We start from the raw sequence: 7,375 nt of genomic DNA on the forward strand, positions 1-7,375 counted from the left end.
AGAAAAGGCCCTATACTTTGAGCAGCCTAAAAACTATACCATGTAATAAGCCAAAAACATGTGGGAAGAAACATGGTCAGCAAGCAGAGTCATCTGTATGGGTCAACAGTTTATGTAAACGTACACGTACTGGTGTCAATGTCATGGTTTGGAATTTCAAAGATTCAAAGTCTGAATTTTAGGTCATAGTGACACAATCTCATCCTGAATCTTGCAATCAAGTGTGTCATGTCTTTTACACATAACCCACTTTTATTTCCCTTCCTTTGTTCCATTTACAATGGAAATAATGTTCTATGCACACATATTTTAACTGTTCTGGCATTATCGGGTACTGTTTTGGGGGAAAAAAGACAAACATTGCATTTTAAACTGAATAAATGATCAAAAACTTTTCATAATTAAGGGAAGTGAAAGAAAAAAGTTACAAAAAGAGGTGCCATGATTTTGCTTTCATTGAAACGCAACTGGTAGGCTAGCCTCATTGATGGCTCTTAGACCTATCTATTGTTAGACTCTGCAAATCTCATTACCAAAAGTGTCAGCCTCGACTTCCTCTCTGACTTTCCTGTATAAAATAGCATCCCCATCACACTTTGTGTCCTTTTGCTCTTTATTTTTCTTTATTACATTAGGTGTTGGAAAAGTCATGACATATTTTTCTGTTTTTCTATACAAAACTATGTCATGACTTTCCCAATGACCTATTTTTAAAATTTATTTTGAGAAAGATTTTTGCTATAGGGTGAGTATGCTTGGTGAAAAGACAGAGGGAGATACAAAGCATGAAATCACACCTCAGTGGAAATGGCCATACCTCAGTTCCCTCCCCTCCATTACCCTCTTGGGATTTAGGGTACACCCTCAAACATGCCTGTGTAAGTTTCAAATCATGGGATCCAGGACTTCAATCGCAATGGGCCATGTGGCAGTACAGCCATCTGCTGCCCTTCCCCCGACACACACCATGACCCATGACCCAATCAATATTCCTCACCAGCTTCCATACTGTCTCTCTGCCTCTTAGAGTGTAAGCCTCAAGATGAAACAGGAGTAGCCTCTTCTCACTGCTAAAACTCAGTATTTTAAAACGGCATGTGTTCTAATAGGTGCTTAATGCATGCTAGCTAAACTACTGAGTAAAGAAAACTGGAGCCAGAAAATTAGAAAAAAAAAGAGCTCTTTTTCTAAAACAAGTGGCCTTGACAAGTACTTAATACTTGAATAATCTGACATACAGTTACAATATACTTGAATTCCACGAACCTCTATCGTGGCTATGCACAAACTTTGAAGCATTGGTATCAGGATAATTTTCCTTCTGTTGGTAGTCACATTGTGCTATTTACAGGCTGATGTGGTTAGTCTAAAACAATATATTTAGAAACCCCTAAGATGATTTTTGCTCCATTTACTCCTTTTCCAAGGTCCTGACTCAGGATATTTGGGAACTTTGTAGCTCATTGCTAACAGACTTTCTACTGTGTGAAATAACCCATTATTGGTCTCTCCCTGACTCCCTGACCCCCAGTATAAAAACAGATACACTTTTCACTAAAGAAAGGGGATAGAGAGGAGTTTCCCATCACCTCCCACTTTGCTACTCAATTCTCTTCGTCTTTTCTTTTTCCCCCTTTCAAGACTTACCACCTTTTTTTATAATCTCTCATAATTTACCACATTTTCCTCATCTCTCAGGAAGATTTTTGCCAAAATAGAATCTAACCTGAGAGAGAAAAATTACTTATTAAACTTTTTTTTTGAGACTTTTTTTTTCCTTTATGGCATGTGTACCACCAGAGAGACTAAGAAAGACAGAGACAGAAAGCAAGAAATCACTCCCCAGGGGGAGTGGCCATGCATCAATTCCTTCTCCTCCATTCTCCTCACGGGATCTTGGGGTTGTAAGCACATGTGCCCAGTGTGAGTTTGAAGCCGGCAGGTCCTGGATTTGAACCGCAGTTGACATGTGGGAGTTTAGCAATGTAACTGCTACACCATCTACTGGCCTCAGTTAGTAAACATTTTACAACAGGCTTCTGTATATTTCAATCCAGTTGTATTTAACCTTGGCTCTATGAATATTTATATACATTTAATCAAAATATTCACTTGTGCACAGAAAACTCACTGTATAATATTTATTTTAAAATCAAGAGAACTTGTTTTTGGTGCACCATATCAACAGTAGTTTTAAGTCTTAATTAAGTACTTTTGATTTTCAACTTGGAGGGCATCCAGTCCAAGTAAATAATCATTCTTAGTTTCTGTCTCTAAACATTTTTTTTTTCTTTGAACCCAATTATTTTTCCCTTTGAACACAAATTCTCGTGGCAAGACCTCAAAAAAAGAGAAAGATTTAGAACACATTCAAAGCAGAGTTCTACAGTAAATATGAGAAAAAGGAACTAATGTGGACATTAAACTTTAATTTTTCCCATAATTATCTTTCTTTTAGAGCCTGTATATTAAAATTATCATTACTTTTTTACATTGTAGTGTGAAAAATCTCTGACTTCTTATTTCTTATTAACCTCTATGGTGCATAACATTAATCTATTAATAGTAATAGTAGTAAATGCCTTTTGAAGTTAAGAAGTTACGATCCTATGGCCATTTATCGCAACCTTTACTCTGATATAATTTGGTCTAATAAAATGGCTATGTCACTTGAGCATGTCATCTGACCTCTCTGGGTCCCAGTTCTACATTTGCAAAAATGGTCAGTCACAGGCCAGACCCAAAGGCTGAAGAAGTTAATATATGCACATGACCTTGAACAGCGCCCAGTATATATTTACAAAAAAAAAGTTATTACTCTCTTCATTATTAGTATTGTGGTGGTCCATTTGTCCACTTCTGTCTAAAATTGATATGACTCGAGTGTCTGAAAAATTTTTGGTTTCTGTCAGGACACAATTCCGAGCCTCTGCTGAATGTTTTACCTTTGCACCCTGTTTGCACATTGTTTTCACCACTTGTCATTGTTCAGCAACTTGCTGATGTGTGAAAGCAGTAAATACAATATGGGCAATAGAATGTTTGCCTTTGGCATTTAATAAAAGCCAGAAGTGATTTTTTTTTTTTTTCTTTTGGAGAGATTTTCGCTATAAGGCGTGTGCGCTCGCCAGACAAACAGAGAGAGACAGAGAGACAGAAAGCGAGAAATCACCCCCCAGGGGGGATGGTCACACCACAATCCCTTCTCCTCCATTCTCCTCTCGGGATCTTGGGCACGCACGCACACGCGCCTGGCGTGAGTTGTAAGCCACCAGGTCCTGGACACGAACCGCAGTCGACTACGTTGGAGTCCAGCAGCATAGCCATTATGCTAATTGCTGGTTCCTAGAAATGAATTTTAAAAACTTATTAGAGGGGCCAGCTGGTGACCTGGTGGTTAGGTGCCTGGATCCCACATAGCTAACTGTGTGATTGAAGTCTTGGACCAGGGGCTTAAAAAACATGCCAGACACATGCACATGCACTCTCCAAATCCTGAGAAGAATGGAGAAGGGATTGTTGTATGGCCATCCTCGCCTGGGAGCAATTTCTCACTTTCCCTTTCTCTGTCTCTCAAACAAGCACATGTGACCTGCAGCAAAATTATCAAAAAAACAAACAAACAAAAAAACCATGTTAAATACTTTTCCTTCTTCCCCCTGACCTCCAGGGAAAGATCTCAAACTTGTTAAAGAACACTTTACTGAGGATTGGGAAATATTTCTAGAGTAATCTTGAAAAACACTCTATGTATGTACAAAAGTAGACATTATATTTTACTATTACAACTTCTGTTTTGATTGGTAGAATATTGCTGCTTACAGACTTCATCAATTTAGTGTGAATAAAAATTTCAAGAACATTTTTCTAGGAGCTTCTTAAGTTAGTAAGAACTATGTTCATACCATACATGCATTTTGCTTTTCCCAAATTCATGTGTATATTATTATGTCAAGAAAGAACTTCAGGGACCAACAGTTACAGTAATGGCTATCTCGCTGGACTTGCATGTAGTCGACCGTGGTTCGAGTCCTGGACCTGGTGGCTTAAAATCACGCCAGGCATGCGTACATATGTGCCCAAGAGGAGAAGGGATTGCGGTGTGGCCATCCCCCCTGGGGGTGATTTCTCACTTTCTGTCTCTCTGTCTCTCTCTGTCTGTCTGGCGAGAGTACACTCCCTATAGCAAAAACCTCTCCAAAAAGAAAGGGAAAAAAAAAAAAAAAAGAGAGAGTTTCATATGGAACACTGAACACCTTAATTAAACTTCAAATATCAGTCACAAAAATGCTATATGTTTTTGCCATGATGAACTTTCAAAACTTTTGTCTTGATTCTGTAAGCCTAATAAAACAAATGATCTTTTATTGGAACTAACTCTCTCTGAGGGATCTGATAACACTGATTTACTGGCACCATGTGAGTGTTTGCGAAGTTCTCTGGTAATGGAGCTAACACATCAGTAGCTATCATCACACTTCTCATAAGTGCAAACACACACACACAAACTTGGTATTGAAAGTGAGCCAAATTAATTTAGCAGAATAGTCATCCGATATCATTGAAAAGTCATGCTTTACACATATTATGTAAATGAAACTTCTGCAACTGCCTTTATTAATTTTCATTTGCAAACACAGTTTTTTAAATGCCTACTTTTTTTTAGAATCATTCTGAAGTTTTTAGGAAAATTTGTGTCTTCTGGTTTTCATGTGGTCGGTGACATCATCATAGCAATATCCAGGATGATGGTAAACACCAAGAAATATTTTTTATAACGTATACCTTAACCATCAATTTTTTTGAGATATGTAAATTTAGCCTCTAATTTATCATTAGACAAACATTTACTGAGCTTGTTGATGCTGTTTATTCAAAGATTATTATCAAAGATTATTTTTTAAAATCATTTACCAATACTATCTGGTGGGACAAAAGTGTTAATTACAAATTAAAATGGGTAAGAACTATGTTTACTGTGAAACTTTTTTTCTTTCCTCTCACTCACTTCAGGTTTTCCTTTTTTTTTTTTAAGATTTTTGTCATAGGGTACATATGCTTTCCAGAGAGAGATAAAGAGAGACATAAGGAAAGTGAGAAATCACCCTCCAGAAAAAAATGCATGCCACAATCCCTTCTCCCCATTGTCTTCTTGGGATTTTGGGCATGCATGCATGTGCACCTGGCACGTTTGTGAAGCCACTTGGTGTGGGACTTGAACCATGCAATCAGCCATGTACCACCTGCTGGCCTTCATTCCAGGTTTTCTTCTCCTTGAAGAAAAAAGAAAGAATTCATTTCGATATGAAGCCATTATTTAGCCATATAATCTTTTCACATATGTAAAAGTAAACATCAAAATTAAAATAGTGAAGTACTTCTTGACAGTGGAAAACATTAATAGAAAACTGTTAGCAAACTGAAAGGAGATATTTCAGCAGCTAACCCTAAAAAAATTAAAATTTTAGTACATAATTAACTCCCAAGTTAACAAGAGATGATAAGTAATTCTGAAAATATTAGAAAAAGAATTTTCATAAGGCAATACACAGCATGGTTGTGCGTATGAACATAAGCACAATGTCTTTAGTAATCAGAAAAGTGCAAATTTCAACAAGGAGACAACCTTGTACACTCTACTGACCAGAATGAGTAGGAAAAGATGATATACCACTTTGGATGTGAAAAAAGGAGCTCTTACACATTTCTGGTGGGAATGTAGGCAATGACTTTCATTTGGAGACAATCAGATAATATTTAGAAAATAAGTATAATAGAATTTACAGGAGCTAATATTCTGACTTCTGGTTATTTGCCCCCCAAAAATCTCTCATATAGTCATGTAGGTGCTAGCACTCTATGGGCTAGGTGGGGAATGTAATTATTCAATTTTTATTAGAGAGAAATGATTAAGTAAAATGATTAAGTAAAATTTCAAAGGCATCCTTTGAAATACAATGCCAGACTTTAACTGTGATAGAAATATATATGGCAACTTGGATAAATCACAACATTTACCCTCGGTGTTTTTTTTTTTTAATCTTTTTAAAGCACAAAACAAATTATCTGAACCTTAACATTAGTTATTTAAATAAGACACAGACAGCTGGCATAGTGGCCATGGTGCTGGACTGTCATGTGATCGACCATGGTTTGAATCCTAGACCTGGCAGCTTGCCTTCTTAGTTTCTCTCTCTCTGGTAAGTACAAGTGCCCTGTAGCAAATTTAAAATAATAATAATAATAATAATAATAATGTTAATAAAATTAGATAAATAATTTTGAAAATAAGGCTCCGTCACTATATTCACAATATAGTTCTAAAAATACTTCACATTCAAACCGAACATGCTAGAGTAGGTTCTGTGAGAGGAGAATAAAGAAAGGGAATGACAGAAGAAGAGGATAAAAAGAGTAAAGTACGATAGACCAAACACAGCAAAAGAAACACTGTGTGTCATGGCACAGCATGAATTAACCAGAGCAGGGTTTTATGCTCCCTGACAGTAAGTGTGCTGAGATCTAAAGAAGAACACTAATTTATCTCATGACTCATTTTGCAGTCCAAAATAAAATACATGCGCACCCACACATATTTAGTAGGACTGTGGAATACACAATCTGAACAAAAAGCAGCATAATCAAAACATAGAGCTACACTCCCAGGAAGTTACACATAGCAAAAGGTGTCAAGTGTTAAGGTGATAGTCTTTGTAAAATGGTACAATTGAAGCCAGGCAGCTCCCAGTAGTAAACATGAGATTGATTATTGTAGGCCTCATAAATCTTTGGGTACATGATGTGATTTTTCTTTCCCTTCCTCCCCCCATATATATGACAATTATGGACACAATATGGAAGATTACGTGCCACTGGAAACTTTGTTGAGAAATATGAATGGGTCACTTTTGTTTGATAACATGGGTTGGGAGTTAGGTATAGACAAGCCTGAGTGACCTTAAGAAGTAAAGAGTAGAAATCACAGAAAGGCCCTTGAACAACCCAGGGTGAAAAGAGTGAAGTTCTGGTCCAACTAACATAAGTGATTGAGGAAGAGGAATGCCCCATGAACATTTGTGTTATCTACAGATAAGGGAGGCCAATATTCTGGGCTTAAAGCGTATTTCTGAAATTTGGAAATATAAATATTCACACCACAATTTCTTCTCTACCATTTCCCTCTTGAGGTTCTGGGCACTCACATATATGTGGCTGGTGTGATTTTAAACTGCAGGGTCCAAGTCTTGAACCACAATTGGCCTGTGGGAGTCCAGTGCCTTAATCACCTTGCCACCTGCTGGCCCCGAGGTTTTTTTTTTTTTTTTTTAATTTTTTTTTTTATGTACCAAATGAAAAAAAACAGACTGGAAAACAT

Source organism: Tupaia chinensis, unplaced genomic scaffold (genome assembly GCF_000334495.1).
Source record: "Tupaia chinensis unplaced genomic scaffold, TupChi_1.0 Scaffold143696_1, whole genome shotgun sequence".
Classification (NCBI taxonomy): domain Eukaryota; kingdom Metazoa; phylum Chordata; class Mammalia; order Scandentia; family Tupaiidae; genus Tupaia; species Tupaia belangeri.